Here is a 17,419-nt window from a genome sequence, read left to right as displayed (position 1 = left end):
TAAAAATTGTTAAAGCTATAAATATTTATGCTATTAAAATAAGAAGAAAAAAAAGGGAGAAACATTTTCAAATTCAGCAGAAAGCAAGAAACAATTTTAAAAAAATGAAGCCCCCTTTTAAAAAACAAAACCCTGCCCAGGCAGATTATTTTAAACTTCATATTTAAGTACACTTAAAATTTCCTCACATCAGTACTTAGTATTCAGAACAATTTCCAACTATATTTAATACATCAGGCAAGAAAAACTAAATAGTTCTTTCTGTAACATTTATTTCACTGTAAGTATTCAGTTTACCCCCATCAAAACCACATATTACTAACAATATAATAAAACAGCTTCTTACAAGTACTCAAGTATTGTTTTAACTTTAAAAAGCTATGTAATAATGAGTATATCATTTTCATCTGGAGTACATTTCTGTATCTTTCAGATTAGAATATGAATAAAACTTACTTGTTTCTTTTAAAAATATTTTAAACTGTTCAAGTTATACCAATATATTTCATCTCATAATTAAATAGATGAAAAAAACATAACAGAAAAATCTATTGTTTTGTCTAACATTGTGAAATAAACAAAAGCAAAGAAATACAAAATTTAAGTTATATATTGACTTTAAAAGTTGAAAAATCCATTCATTTTTTTTTTACACAGTGCTATACATAAGACATTGCACTATGTTGAACTCAGTTTCCATCTCTTCTACACCCAGAATTTAACTATTCAGTTGCATGAGACACACACACAAAGACTAATAAAATACAAAGCATATAACAAATAAAAACAAAGGAGTATTAGAGAAAACCTGCGCTTTAAAAGGCCAGATTAGGAAAATATTAGCATGGGCAAGACAGTGGGAATGCAGGTAAGGGCACATTAGCCGTGGGATGATAGATTAGACCACGTTATGAAAGGCCTTGAATGCTAGATTAATAAAACTGTATTTTTCTTATATAGAATGAGGAGATGTTAATGGTTTAAACAGGTATGCAATATGAGAGAAACTGAGCTTAAAAAAATAACCTGGATCGATGTGTGTGATCAATTTAAGATGGCGGAGACACCAGCAGGGAGATCACACACAGTTGCAATATTACAGACTGAGGAGTAGAGACATATTAAAATATATATTAAAAACAGAAATATAAAGAGAACATGTGCGTTTATGGAAATGAAAGGAGAGATATCAGGAGACATCAAAGATGACTCCAGGATTTTGAACTGAGAGGAGCCAAAAAGAATGACAGAACAGAAAATGTAAAAGATTCCAAACTCTCCTAAAAAGAAAAGATGCGATGATTTTTATAAGCAATATACAACAACAACATAGGAAACCTTATGCTGGTAATGAGGTTTTAAGTATAAATCATCTGCTTTCTTAATCTCATGTAATAAGAACCCAGAGGCTGTGCTGGGAGCCACGCAAACATCGGGATTAAGACGACAGACCCAAGAGTCCACGCAAATCAGGGTTTCAGGCACAGCCCTGACACCTTCCAGCTCTGTGACCTTGGACACGACCCTCGGTTTCCTCAGTCTGAAGTGGGAGTGATCCCTGTAGCATGTTCCTAAAACTACTGTGAGGATTCAGTCAGATGCTGAGCACTTAGCAAGTGTCTGGCACACAGTAAGAGCTGAATTAAAGATGGCAGCATCATTATCATTTCTGATTTCTCCTCCATCTTTCATTTCATTTCTTCTCCAACAGCAAAGACACACACACACACACACACACACACACACACACACACACACAGACGATTGAATACAAAGCATATAAAACACAACAACAAATGAGTATTAGAGAAAATCTGTGTTTTAAAAGGCCGATTAGAAGTATATTAGCATGGGCAAGGAAGCGGGGAAGCAGATAAGGGCACATAGACTCACGGAATGCTGATCAGACCACATTATGAAAGGTCTGGAATTCTTCCAGTAAATTAATAAAACTGTATTTTTCTTATATATAATGAGGAGGTGTTAATGGTTTACACAGGAAGGCAATAGGAGACAAGCAGAAAAAATGACCTGCTTGAGGATACCTGGTTATCACTGAGGACTAAAAAGTTCTTGATTTCATTCAATAACGCTTCCCCCATCAAGCACTATTTTGATGAAATCTGAATAAAACTTTATTATCATTTCCAACTGCAAAAAGCATTTTGTCAGGGAGATGGAAAGTCCCTGCCTGCCTCTGGGGATCTGTGCCAGAAAAGGAGCTATTGGTGCAGATCATCAAAACCAACAAATAATCCACCCAGCTGGGCTGGGGCTCAGCACCTACTCCCCGAGTTAGGAAAAGCTGCCATGGCACCAACTCCAACAGTTAGAAGGGGGATCGCTTGCCAGAGATGCCATGCTCCCCCTGGCAGGGTAACCCTCTGCCTCACCCAACTAGGTCAGGGCTGCTGCCTTGCTGTAGGCAGCAGCTCCGGGACGAAGGACCAGAACGGTCACAGGCCAAGCGCACACTCCTCTTAAAGGGCACCGCTAACCCCCAGTGCCTACTAAGCCGCTGAATGTGGCCAGCTTTTGCCCAACTGGGCAAAGACAAGTCCAGATTGCTTTACACTTTACCGAAAGGTACAGTACGCCTCAAGCCATGAATGCAGCCACTGGGACAACGGGGAGTCCCAAGGACAGGAAACCGAGAGGGAGGACTCACTACTGTTCATTTGTAATCTACACCACAGGACGTGTTTTCCTCAATCAGGGACATAGAAGCTTTATTTTTATGATTAGTTAAATTTTCTTATCAAAGTACTATGACTAATTTGTGCCAAATAGCACTGAATTGCTCAAAACAAAGAAGGGCGGTGCCCCTGTTACCCCTTACCCGTCTCCAAGACTAAGTTTCAAAGGCACACACTACCCCCTCTGCTGGTATTTACCTTCCTATTTTTCAGTGACATACTCGTAATGCTATTTCTTGATTTTGGCAGTATTAGACATTTTCCATTGCCCTCCTGTGATGAAACAGGTAATGATTTACATCTCTTACACCACCCACCCAATATCCCCTCCTCATCCTCCCATGTAACAATTTCGGTTAAATCATTAGTCAGTCGTCCATTTACATTATAATGACTATAGAAATAAATTTCACTACAGAGACAAGAATTATTTTGCTCAAATTAATTTTCTTGTACAACATTCTATTATTCCTGGAATTAATTGCCACGTTATTAATAGTTTATTTTTCTAGGTAACTGACATTCCCCTCCCCACCCCTGCCCACAAATGATCAAACAGGTCTGTCAAGTACCCATCAATAATATTTTTCCAAATAATGGGACACATCAGATAAATGATCAGTTCCTTTTAAATTTTTTTCCTTGATATATCCTTTTTGGTTTCTTATGCCTGGCCTGGTTGGCCTTTATTGGGCCAATCCTTACCCATGCTCCTATTAGAGTTCCCTGTTTTCCGGTTGTAAGTCATCCTGCTTTTAGATTTATTCTCTTTTTGGTGGAAGTTTATTCTCCAGGTAACTTTCATAAGAAAGGATATATGAATAATACATTTTTAAAGTACCTGTATGGCTGAAAATGCTGTTATTATATGCATACACTTGTTAGTTTGGCTGGGTATCAAAATCTATGTTGAAATTAAATTTCATTCAGGATTTTTTAAGGGGCTACTCCACTGTCTTCAAGATTCTGATATCACAACTGAAAAGCCCTATGCCATTCTGATTCCTAATACTTGGTCTATAATTTGCTTTTTTTTTTCTGAATGCTTTCATAATCATTTTTCCCCTGGCACTTTGAAGCTTTACAATGTTGGGAGGTGGAATAGGCCTTTATTTGTGTTGTGTGCTGTGTGGACTCTTTTAAATCTGGAGGTTTATTTTCTTTAGCTTAGGGAAGTTTTCTTGTATTATTATGTTAAAATATTTTGATGCCATACATTTCAATATTTCCTCTTCCTGGAACTCCTGGCCATTGGTTTTTGCTTCTGTTGGACTGACCATCTAATTTTCTTATATTTTCTATCTCTTCATCTTGGAAGATTCTCTTGATTTCATCTCCCAAAACTTCTACTAAATTTAAGAAAAGATTTCTACCACACTTCTCATTTCCATGAGCTATTTCTTGTTTTCATTGTTTTACATAGCATGCTATTTTTATTTTACTGGTATAATCTCTTATCTATTAGAATATTATAGTATTTCAAATGTCCTTCTCTGCTCATTATAAATTGTCCCAGTTTCATTTTTTCTGTGTGCCTGTTTTCGACACTCCATAATGTTAGAGGCTTTCTTCAAATACATAGTGGTACTTCATCATAGTTTAGATAAAGTCGTTAACAAACGTTTGGCTGCAATGGTTTTTGGGAAAGACGATAATTTAGATTACTGGTCAGCAAATATTCACTTCTATCTTCCTTCCACTGGGAGTAGAACACACTCTCTCTCCCCAGGGACTCTGGCTCGGCCACTTGATGTCCCTTGGCCCGTGAGCTCTCCATGGCCCCGGTGGCAGGAGAAGCCATAAGCCTGCTTGTGTGGTTTGGCCCTGCCCCTGGGTTCTGGTGATTCTCCACGAGAAGAGCATGCCCTTGAGAGCTGGCGCCCCTTTGGCCTGGATCACAGAATACATGCATGTGGAGCAGAACGAAACCTAAACCACAGCCCAGACAACCTACAACCCACAGCCTGAAGCAGAGCCAAGGTCAAAGGCAGCGTGGAGCAGCCAGATCTCAGTCGACCAGAAGCATAAACATGAGCACAAACGATGGCTCCTGTGAACCGTGAGGTTTCCCACTATAAAACAACTGACAAAACCCTTCCAAGGAATAAGGAGCACCACAGCTGCACATGACCTTGAACTTTTATTTGGTCTTTGAAACAGCTGCACGAAGCGCACAAGGCAGTCATTTTCTATCCAAAAATATAATTGAGGGTCAAAGACATTGAATGACTCTCCACAGAAGTCAATCTAGGCCTCGAGCCAGATCCGACATCACCGTCTCCACACCAGCCATGAATTAGACAATGGCTTTCCATCTTTTTTTCTTTTCCTTTTGACCAAGATTCAGAGCAAGCAATCCATTTTACATCACAAGTCAGAAATATACACACCCTCTCACACATGTGCAAATGTAACTAGCATTTCATAAAACCATCTTCACTGTGTGTGAAATATTCAGATATATCCTATTCCTTCTTACTCTATTCTACTTCTTTAAAAAAAATCTTCTGATTTCATCTTATAAAATTGACTTCATGAGCTTGCAACTTAAAAAGCACTGTATATATTTGATAACTTAAAAATAAATTTTTACATAAATTTAGTAAAACCAAATAATAGTCTCATTGAAAGAAGTTCTATTATACATTTCTCCTGCTTTCCTAAGAAAAGCTATCTGAAGAAATGAATGTAAAACCCATTGAAAATTATATATCGTCTTAATCCTAAAAGATAAATTTACCTGGAAAGACAAAGTAGCAAAAAGGGACCACTGTAACCCAATGGTAGTGATTTATCCCTGCTACTAGAGATTATGTTACTTAAAAAAATCTTTTAATAATCTTTAGTATGCAGTAACTTATTTGTGTATGTGAATGAGTGGGAGAAAATAAGACAATACAGATGAGTAAGAAGACTGAAACCCAAAGTCCTTGCACAGAGAAGAGAAGGAACCTGTGTCTTGGAAGCTGACAACTTGGACCATGTGAATTCATCACTCACAAACCCATGGCCAGGCGGCTGGCACTTCTATTAACTCGTAGATGTTAAGAATGATTTTACCAAATCATTAATAAGAATTTGTCTGGAGCTACACTAGCTACCCGTGGCTATTCAAGTTAATTATAACAAAAAATTGAGTTCCTCAGTTGTATTCATCACATGGTAAGTGCTCAACAGCCCCATATGGATCATGGCTGCCATATCGTACAATGCGGATATAAAATATTTGCATCCTCACAGGAAATTCTATTGGATAGCACTGGTCTAGAATATAGCAAACTTGATTTCTCAGACTCACTCTCCAAACTAGACTCCTGGAACACCAGCCAGTGAGGCTAAAAGGACATTACAGGCGGTTAAAAGTCACGTTAGAGATGAACAGAAGGAGCTGTCCTCTTTGCTGTGGTAGAGGGGGGAGGTGGCTGATGCCATTCTAGAAGTTCTGCTCGTGGTATCGTTACTGAGGGCACACGGCAGGGACTGAATACGTTTCCAGTGCAGGCCTAATGGTAACACTGATGTCAGCTACCGTACTGGACTGCTTACCATCTGTTCCAACAAGGGAAGTAAGATAATGTGAATTAAAATTTTAGAGGAAGGACATGAATGTTTCCATTGTGGTAGGAATATATGGCTCTAAACACATACAAATACATACACTTCCACGCAGACTATGTAAATTATGAGCGATTTATGAGAATTTCAAAATTAATTTCAACCATACAGAATATTTACCCTTCAAACTGAAATGAGAACATAATCTCCTCCTGCAAAGTCCCTCCACTGTAATGCAATAAACTGCGTTTATTTTAGTAGAATTTACTTCACTAGCTTCACAAACCATTTCGGTTTTACATTTGTAAACATTCTAGAGGTCGCAGGGGTCAGTCCTACTTGGCTGTGTTTAGTGGGAAGAATTAGTTGCTTTTGCTACCATTGGTGAAGACCTCGGGGCTTGTCCCTAGAATAGCAGGACCTGCTGTAACTTCAAAGATTTGAAAACAGCTTCCTCGCCCTGACTGGTTTGGCTCAGTGGATAGAGCGTCGGCCTGCGGACTCAAGGGTCCCAGGTTCGATTCCGGTCAAGGGCATGTACCTTGGTTGTGGGCACATCCCCAGTAGGAGGTGTGCAGGAGGCAGCTGATCGGTGTTTCTCTCTCATCAATGTTTCTGACTCTCTATCCCTCTCCCTTCCTCTCTGTAAAAAATCAATAATATATATATATATATAACAGCTTCCCCACACCACCACCTGTGCCCCCAGCTGTGCGTTGACTGAATCAGCGATCCCCGACTACTGGAGAAATACCAGGTGTACTGTATCGACAGGTAACAACTTCCCAGGCATGGCTGCTTGATCACTTACAAACCCACCTAACTGAGTTATCATCCAAGAGAATATTTCTGCGTTTTGTTCACAGCTATTTCGTGAGGGCTTTAACTCTATAGCACTTACAGTTGTACAGAGCTGGAAATCCTACGACATCCTCTACTGTACATGCCACAAAATTCTCCTGAGATATTAACATACAAATTTTGTGATGTTGTTTGTGGGGAGAATATAGCTAAAAAGACCAATGCAGGTCTACATTCCTGTGTACATATAAAGGAAATCCTTCCATATGCTGTCATCACCCCATGTTATAACTTTAAGACCAAAAAAAAAAAAATGGCTCAAAAAGGAAAGTGTTTGGCTTTTTATGTTCTAGAAGAAAATATATGCCAGCAATATACTTAACATTCCAATTTAATAAAAAGAGAAGCCATTTTACACTCAAAATGTGAACGTTATAAATTTAACTTTACAGGAATGTAAATTGGTACAACCCTATGGACAGGAGTATGGAGGGTCCTCAAAAATTATAAACAGAGCTACCATATTATCCACCAACTTAACTTCTGGGTATTTATCTGGAGGAACTGGCATCACTATTTTGAAAATATATCTGTACCTTCAAGTTCACTGCAGCATTATTTACAATCACCAAGACAGACAAACAACCTATATGTCCATTAACAGATGAATGAAGAAAGTGTGGTATCTAATTTACCTCTATCTCTATTTCTATATCTCTCTGTATCTATCTATACAATGGAATATTATTCAGCCATAAAAAGGAGGGGTATCCTGCCATTTGTGACAGCATGGATGGACCTAGAGAGTACCATGCTAAGTGAAATAAGTCAGACAGAGAAAGACAAATACCATATGATCTCGCTTATATGTGGAATCTAAAGAAAATATCAAACTCATAAGCACAGAAAACTGATTGGTGGTTGCCAGAGGCAGGAGTGGGGTGGTGGTGAAATGGGTAAAGGGGGTCAAAAGGTACAAACTGCGAGTTAGCAGATAGTTCTGGGGAGGTCATGTTCAGGGTGATGACTAAAGTTCACAACACTATACTATATATTTGAAAGTTGCTAAGAAAGTAGAAGTTAAGAGTTATCATCACAAGAAGAAAACTGTAACTGTGTGAGGCAATGGGTGTTAACTAAACTTATTGTGGTGATCATGTCACAATATGTCACCATGTTGCAGACCTAAAACTAACATGTCATATGTCAATTATATCTCAAAAAACTAAAAAATAAATAAAATCAAACTTACGTGTTTACATTAATATTTACATATATAAATACATTTTAAAATGTACATATTACATATTATTTCCTAACAAATTAACACAATACTTTTTCATAGTAACTCCAATTTAATTTATGTTAAAAAAAAAGTTAGGCCTAATTCTAACCCAATCCTTTTGCAGGTACTTTGAAAGTATTTTGCTTGCTACAATAAGTACATTCAAAAGCAAAATAAGCCGGCTCTGGCCAGGTATCTCAATTGTTTGGAGCAGCATACCCATGCGCCAAGGTTGTGGGTTCGACCCCCGGTCAGGGCACATGCAAGAATCAACCAATGAATGCATGCATGAGTGGAACAACACATCAATGCTTCTCTCTCTCCTTCTTACCCCCTCTCCCTTCCTCTCTCTCCCTCTAAAATCAACCAATACATTTTATTTTTTTAAAGTAAAATAAATCTGGAGTTGTTTCTCTCAAAATGAACTGCCATAAAAACAGGAAAATTTCAACAGAAACCGGTTTGGCTCAGTGGATAGAGCGTCGGCCTATGGACTGAAGGGTCCCAGGTTCGATTCTGGTCAAGGGCATGTACCTTGGTTGCGGGCACATCCCCAGTAGGAGGTGTGCAGGAGGCAGCTGATCGATGTTTCTCTCTCATCGATGTTTCTAACTCTCTATCCCTCTCTCTTCCTCTCTGTAAAAAATCAATTAAAAAATATATTTAAAAAAATATAAAAAAACAAAACAAAAAAAAAACAGGAAAATTTCTTTTCTGAGGGGATATCCTCATGTAAAAAGATTGGTCTTTTCAAAGGCTTTCACAATGTTTCATATGTTTTTCTCTCTTGTGGAAACAAGTACAAAAGCTGGGAGATAAAAGAATTAATACAGAAAAAAATCTATAAATAGTTACTCCAAACTCAAGTGTTCATTATAACTGTTGACTTTTATCACTATTTGAAAATTATTTAATTACCTATTGAGAAAATCACCCAAAGCAAATATAAAATAATTTCAATTTAGGAAAATAAATTTCTAATTTATTCCCTTAGACAATTCCTTCCCAAGCCCTCAATACAATACAGTAAATATTTTTGAGTTCCTGCTATGTGCCCACTTGTGCCTGACATTGTACAGTCTGTATGTTATGTTATATATATAATCCAGATGGCCAATTACACATATATCCCCAGTATGTCCACTCTTCACCTCACTCTGTCTTTATTGTCCTTCACAACTATTAAAATATACACTAATTCTCTACCATTTTGCTAAAAAAGCAAACCCAATGATACATCTAATTTCTCGTATCATTTCATCCTCAAATACACAGTCATCTGGGCTATAATAAGTAACAAAATTATCACAATGATCACAATACACTTCTTTAGTTATAAAAATTTATAGCAGCCAATGTCTTCTAAGCAGTAATAGTAAGGCTTCAGGGTTCATGTTAAATGAAGTCTAACCATAATTTTCACATTATATTACCATATTTTGGGATAATTTTGTTCCTTTTATCTCAGTATATTAAAGCTATTAATGTTTTTCAATAGAATAATTCAATTGAAAACACATTGAAATATACGATTAAAATAACTTCGGTGGTATTGCCCACGACTGTTTACATGTTGTTGCTATTGTGGTATTCCCTGTGTGTAGAATTATGACTAAAAAGGAATAAAAAAATAAGACTAAATAGAAAACCACCCTAAAGCAATTTCAATAAACAAGAGAATGAAAGATAGGGGTGTTTTCACTACCTATAAAGGTAAGTGTCAATGAACTGAAGTAATGCTATTTCTGAAGTTACATCTGATTATGTCACAGGAAAACCTTCTCAGTTAATTTAAATATGTGAAGTTCATTACCTATTTATGATTTAGAAAAGACCTTTTTATTATTAAATTTATCTACAATGCCTTCAGGTTCTCATTGTGAGACTAAAAATACTTCAAATACATCAAGAATATCATTTATAATCCTAAACTATAGTTATTTTTTAACGTTTTTTCAAAATTGACACTATTTTACCTTTAATGACTTGCAGCATAAAGGTCATTGCAATGTGGATTTCAACAATTTCCTATATTTCCCATTTATGTTTCAAATGTCTTATTTTTTCAGATACTATAATTACATAAGTACCTATATAATATTTAAGTATGCTTTTCAAAAAGTAAAACAAAAATTATAGGATGTATAAAAGTACTGACAACTACAAGAACATGATTTCTTAAGAAAACTAATAAATAAATCTGGTAATATTCCAATAATAAACACGTTTTTCAGTTGTTGTATCACCTATTAAAAACTGTGTAAAATAAATTGGCCTATTTACTCTTAACCAGAAAACTGACAATTCCAGCAAAGCAAATTCGTCTCTTAGATAATACACACATTTTTATTACATTTCAACCAGAGCAAATTAAAACTCTTATACTCAATGCTACTTTTTCAGGAGTTAGCAGAAATATATCAGTTAAATATTATGTTTCCTAAAGGGAACATAAAAGGAAGTCTTGGGGATATTTTGCATCTCACTTTCAAGACGTCAATGTCCATTTTTAATTTATCAAATTTAATTCCTCCCCCATAAATCCTGTGCTGACTATTTCTTCTAAAATGTGCTCTTACCAAAACATTTGGGGGTTAACTCCCCTGTTTACATCAAGATTTTGTTTAATAAAAACACAGGCCTTAAAAAAAAAAAAGATATAGTTAGAGATAGAAGACCCCTCAGTCAGCATCTTCATCTACCCCCTCCCTTTGCAGAGGGGAGCACGGGTCCAGGGGTTAACCGACCCCCTGAAACGCACCGACCGGACTGGACCCCAGGTTTCAGATTCTCCGCGCGTCCCGCTTCCCTTCCTGTGTGGATAAGTGCCAAACCACAACGCTAACTCAGTTACGAGCACAAACAAGCTCCTATTGGCAATAATTAATTTTTTAAATGCAATCAAGAAAACACATCATCTGCTTCTCCTCTGACAACTGTTACTCAACAATAAGTTTCGCTCCCTGCTCTGCGTCTTCTCTCATTAAATCCTGTCAATCTCTGACAATCAGAACACATGTCAGGCTCAGACCCCCTTTCTGAAGAACTGGCTTCCGAAGGCTATACACGTCATTTCTTAATTTAGAGGGGAAAAATATTTTATAAGATTTTACTTTTACTTTTACCGGTATGTCTGGTTAGTACAGATGTGGGCGCAAATAAACTATTTCTTTTCTCTCGGACCAAAGAAGCTCAAACATTTAGACCCGATGCAAGATCCCACCCAGCCTTTCACTTCCAACGGAATGACTTTATTTTATAAGAAGCAGTATTTTAACTTTTCTCTAAATCGGCTTCAAATGACTGGGAAAAGGAGACCCTTATCTACCTCGTCTTGACCTCTTAGCAGTGCAACCAATGGAATACAGTGCTTCCCATACAAAGACACTGCACCTGGTGAGGTCTCTGCTCTTCCCACCTACCCAGCGTCTGACCTCCTTGGCGCCTCTGGTTACAGAGAACCTCAACATCATTGCTCTCCCTTTCATCTCCTAAAGTCAGCAGGAGAAGCAGGGTATCACTGAACACGCAGCTCGAACACTCAGACCTACAGGCTGTGGAAGGCCTTCCATTCACAACATCTGACCATCGAAACAGCTTGTCTGTGTTCAACTCACCTCTTAGCCGCTACCCTGCTCGCAGGCGACACAATGGATCCTCTCCCATTGGAGAACTGGACAGTTTAACCTTATCTTGTTGGAAGGTGTGCACCACAATTAATGAGATGTTCTTATGTGGAGAGGAAACAGCAAATTTTAACAACAAAACTACGTTTATTTTTAGAGACATAACCGATTGGGGGAAAAAAAAATCCTTCTGCACTGAGACGTGGCGTACGTGATCTCACCTTATGGGGAGTTTTTAGAAAATTCACTTTCGCTGTGGGTTATATAAATATTTCTGTAGAATTCTATTTGTGGAACTTAGAAATTCATCAAACTTTGCTTTAACTCAAAAATAACCTAGCTAATTGTGGAAAGAAGCATCCAGAGTAAAGTAGATGCTTCAATCAATAAATATTTTGAGTATAATTCTTTTAAATTAACAGCATCCACATACAAAGAAGTAAATACACCTATTTAATTTATTGAGCACCTATTCCATCACAACAGTTCTATGTATGTAAACAGCTTTTCATAGTTTAGCAAACACTGTCATGGGCATTACTGAATTTATATGCTGTGACAGTTAGAAAACTAAGATCATTTCTGTTTTCACTCATTTTCAAAAAGAAAAATAAAGTAGGTGTAGAACAGATAAATACAGGGTAATGACTGGGATAGAAAGCATTTTTTTTTTTTTGAGATATAACTGACCTATCATATTGGTACAAGATAATTATTTAACAGCAGTGTATGGACAGAACACTTTTAAAAGGATTCATGCAATAGAACGAATCAAGGAAATCTCAAAAAATAATTTTACAGATTCTAATTCCTCAAATTTCCAATTTAGTCCATTTATCCAGGTTTAGATGAGAAAAAGAAACCACCTGAAATTTCAGCAGGCCCATTCCCCTTCCATGGGGAGTTTCCCAACACAGGTTTCGATCCTGCCAACTACGGATCTGCTCCATCTTGACAAAAGCACTCTGATTTCTTAGCCGCGCTTGCCTAATTTCCTCACTGTCTGCCACCAATGTAATCTTCTGGCATGTGACTCAGTGCTACCTAAGCACACTACTTAGTAGGTACAAAAGTAAATGTCATTTGATTTGACTGGAATCATTTTGAAGAAGGTAAATGGTCTGCTTCTTAACAAAAACAAACACATCAGTTAAAAAAAAACAACACGGGGAAGATAGAAAATATCAAGCTACAGCGGGCGGGGCTGTACTCTGTAAACCACTGATTTTAATGAGGACGTTAATGATGTGCTGATCAAATTTGCTTGACATAAACCTGAGAGGAATCATTTATTACAGTAAGACGTCAAAGACAAAATCCAAAAGAGTTCAGGCAGTGATGGGTCCAAACTCAAATGATCACGTTTCAGAGAGACAAATGAAAATACGTATTTACTGCCCAATTGTAGGCGGCAGACAGGGTGCCATTAGAGGTCTTCACTGAACTTGAGGCTCAATACAAGTTCACCTTGAGACGTTCGATAACCACGTAACCCAGTGGTAACTGGGTCTGAAGTTAGGTTAACAGACGCTTAGAGGACAGCCCCACTTCTATGCCGTACAGGTCATATCAAAAACACCTTGCTATTCTTGTAGAAAACTGACTGACTGTTGAGTAGAATCCTTGTGACTCCTGTCCCATCACGGTGAGTCACCCCTTCTACCGCGCCCTCGTCTTATCACGTTTAACTTCATTATCCGACTAGGAGTTGTCTGGGCAATAAATATATTTTATTTCTCATTGCAATCCCTGTGCCTATTTGTGAGGGACACATAAAAGGTTATCAGTAAGTATCCTCTATAATAAAAGGCTACTATGCAAATCGACCGAACAGTGAAACGACCAGTCGCTATGACGCTCACTGACCACCAGGGGGCAGACGCTCAACGCAGGAGCTGCTCCCTGGTGGTCAGTGCGCCAGAAGCCGGGCTCATGGCTGGCGAGCGCAGCGGCAGTGGCGGGAGCCTCTCCTGCCTCTGTGGCAGTGCTAAGGATGTCCGCCTGCCGAGGGCTCCCGGACTGCGAGAGGGCGCAGGCCGGGCTGAGGGACACCCCCCCGCCAAGTGCACAGATTGTGTGCACTGGGTCTCTAATTAATAAATAAATCCATCATCACCACCAAACCAGCATTATATGAAATGCTGAAAGGTATTCTTTAAAAAGAGGAAAAAGAAGAAGAAAGATAAAAATTATGAACAACAAATACATATCTATCAACAAGTGAATCTAAAAGTCAAGTGAATTAAAAATCTGAGGAACAGAATAAACTGGTGAACTTAATAGAATCAGGCATAGAATGGGAGTGGATTGATAATTCTCAGGGGGAAAGGGGTGTCTGTGTGGGGAGTATGGGAAGAGACTGGACAAAAATCATACACCTATGGATAAGGACAGCGGGGGGGGGGGGGTAAGGGAAGAGGGAGGGGTAGGAACTGGGGGGTGGGGAGATATGTGGGGAAAAAGGAGAAACAATTGTAATCTGAACAATAAAGATTCATTAAAAAAAATAATAATAATAATAATAAATAAATCCATGCATAAAAATGAGGTAACACTCAGCTCATTCATTGTCAAATCATCTACAAAACCCAGGGGCCGGATGGAGTCATGTAGGCCTTTCTGGCTCTCAGCCCCCACCCAGCCATTGCTCTTTGCTGCCCGAGGTCCACTCTTTGGTCCTTCATATGTGGCCACTGAAACAAGAGAGACTGAAGATAAAAATTACCTTCATGGATTTTATTTCTATGGGGTTAAAAAGCATCTTCCAAAAAATGCCAAGTGAAATTACTCTCAACAACCAGCAGCAGTTGGGGGCGGGGGTGGGGGCTGTAGGAGGTTGTCATAGCAATTACAGCTTTAAACATCCATTCGTGTGGATCCTCCTGAAAACACGGATGGGCCTGTGATCATGTTGCCTCTCCTGAGTTATGGTTTAATGGGAGGCAGCGTAAGTAGAGGCAAAAGCCCAGTTGTTCTTAGGGTAAATGTCTTTTCTCATTTTTCCTCGTCCCCCACCCCCTCTTCCTCTGCTCTTCTTGCTTTTGTAGCTGGAACAGCAGTGTGGCCGTTCTTTCTCTCCTGGCTGAGGAGGTGAGTCTAAGGTATCCCAAACCCAGCATTTAGAGACTTCCAACTTCCAGCTCCCCTCAAGGAAAATCATTAGTAAGTCACACTTCTCAGATTACCTATCAGTAAGACATATACAAAGATATATATACCCAGTCCTCGCTGGTTTGACTCAGTGGATAGAGCATCGGCCTACGGACTGAAGGGTCCCGGGTTCGATTCTGGTCAAGGGCACATCCCCAGGAGGGGGCGTGCAGGAGACAGCTGATCAATGATTCTCTTCATTGATGTTTCTAACTCTCTCTCCCTCTCCCTTCCTCTCTGAAATCAATAAAAAAGTATATTTTATAAAGATTTTAAAACATAGGTATAAATAAATATTTGATCCACCCAATGTCTTAACTCCCCCTTTAGAATAAAGGTTATCCGGTTCTTGTGACAGAAACGTATGTGGCTTCAATCGCTGTTCACACAGTGGACCTTCAGTAAATTAGGGAAGAAACACTGACCCAGCTCCATCATTCTGCGATAAACGTAAGTGTAGAGACAAGTGGAAAATGACACCCTAAAGCTATTAATTCCAATTACGGTTCGCCAGTTACCTCTCAGTACGAGTGCGTTCAGATTTCTAGGCGGGACACTCGGAGCAGGTGTCTGCAGGGTCCAAAGGAAAAATCAGTACTTGCAATGATGGGGCAATCTTTCAAGCGGAACAGTTCCTTTTCCTCCTTCTGCTGAAGATGCCCCTAAAAGGTTACCTCCCCTTCCCCTGCCCTGCTCTCCCTTGTACTGCACTGGGAACTTCCCACCACGGCCCGACTCAAGATTCGTGAAGCCAGGCCAATGCTATCACTTGATTTATTAGGAGAGAGCGAGCGAGGATATTAGAAGTTCAGTAGGAGGGAGAGATTGTGTCTAAAGAGGAATTCTCCATCCCTCCTGGAGAACTGCGGAAATTCTCAGGACGGCAAGGAGAGCCAGGAATAAGGATGCCGCTGCCTTCTCGCCTCTTAAACACTGAGTGTTACTGCAGCTGATCCGCTTAAGTACAGACGTTACCACCCAAAAGGGTTAAGTTACCTGTAAAGTGCAGACAGGGACTAACTGCAATAGCTGTGCATGGTGCCGGGGGCAGGGGGGGAAGGGGGGAGGGGGAGCACTTTGGAAAGTATATGCCTGTCTAACCACCACACTGTGCACCCGAAACCAACACAGAATCAGGAGGAAGGATGTACACTGTCACTGGAAAATAAAATGTTAAGAAGAGTAATGTGGAAATCTAAGCACCTGGCAATTTATTAGCAGTCCCAACAGCCTGCGGTTAGATCCAGAATCCCCGCCTCAGGCAGTCTCTCACTCTGGACTCCAACGCAGGTCAGGAATGTGTGAGATCTATGAGAATTTCACTTTCTTGTTTTCATTCTGATGATTTAAAAAATGTAAGCCCTGGCCAGTTTGGCTCAGGGGATAGAGCGTCGGCCTGGGGACTGGCGGGTCCAGGGTTCGATTCCAGTCAAGGGCACGTACCTCGTTGCAGGCTCCTCCCTGGCCAGGACGTGCTGGAGGCAACCAGTTGATGTGTTTCTCTCACATCGGCATTTCTCTCCGTCTTTCCCTCTCTCTCCCACTCTTTCTCAAACAGATGGGAAAATGACCGCGGGTGAGGATTTAAAAAAATTAAAAGCCAAAATTTTAGTCTAGCCATGTTCTGGGTCAGCTGGGTCCAGAAGCCACAGCACCTCATCCCGTGGCTGCGTGGACGAGAGCACCAGGTGGAACCGAAGGTGAAGGCTGACGCACCCGGCACTCACACACATGTACTCCACGCACCAGGCACTCACACACATGTACTCCACGCACCAGGCACTCCCACACATGTACTCCACGCACCAGGCACTCCCACACATGTACTCCACGCACCAGGCACTCCCACACATGTACTCCACGCACCAGGCACTCCCACACATGTACTCCACGCACCAGGCACTCCCACACATGTACTCCACGCACCAGGCACTCACACACATGTACTCCACGCACCAGGCACTCCCACACATGTACTCCACGCACCAGGCACTCACACACATGTACTCCACGCACCAGGCACTCACACACATGTACTCCACGCACCAGGCACTCACACACATGTACTCCACGCACCAGGCACTCACACACATGTACTCCATGCACCAGGCACTCACACACATGTACTCCACGCACCAGGCACTCACACACATGTACTCCATGCACCAGGCACTAACATGAATGTATCCATGCACCATGCACTCACACGAATATATCCACACACCATGCACTCACACACATATACTCCACACACCATGTACTCCATGCACCATACATTCACATGCATATACTCCACGCACCATGCA

At 39.9% G+C, this 17,419-nt stretch overlaps 1 protein-coding gene across 7 annotated transcripts in view; it reads right to left on the bottom strand.

The window, feature by feature from the left end:
• Positions 1-17,419, bottom strand: part of SDCCAG8 (SHH signaling and ciliogenesis regulator SDCCAG8) — a 209,596-nt gene that overhangs the window by 109,147 nt on the left and 83,030 nt on the right. The gene's annotated exons all lie outside the window — the stretch shown is intronic.

The sequence above is a fragment of the Eptesicus fuscus genome, chromosome 24 (assembly GCF_027574615.1).
Source record: "Eptesicus fuscus isolate TK198812 chromosome 24, DD_ASM_mEF_20220401, whole genome shotgun sequence".
NCBI classification, from domain to species: Eukaryota; Metazoa; Chordata; class Mammalia; order Chiroptera; family Vespertilionidae; genus Eptesicus; species Eptesicus fuscus.
The sequence above is the reverse complement of the archived record's forward strand: the minus strand, read 5'-3'. Positions and strand labels throughout refer to the sequence as shown.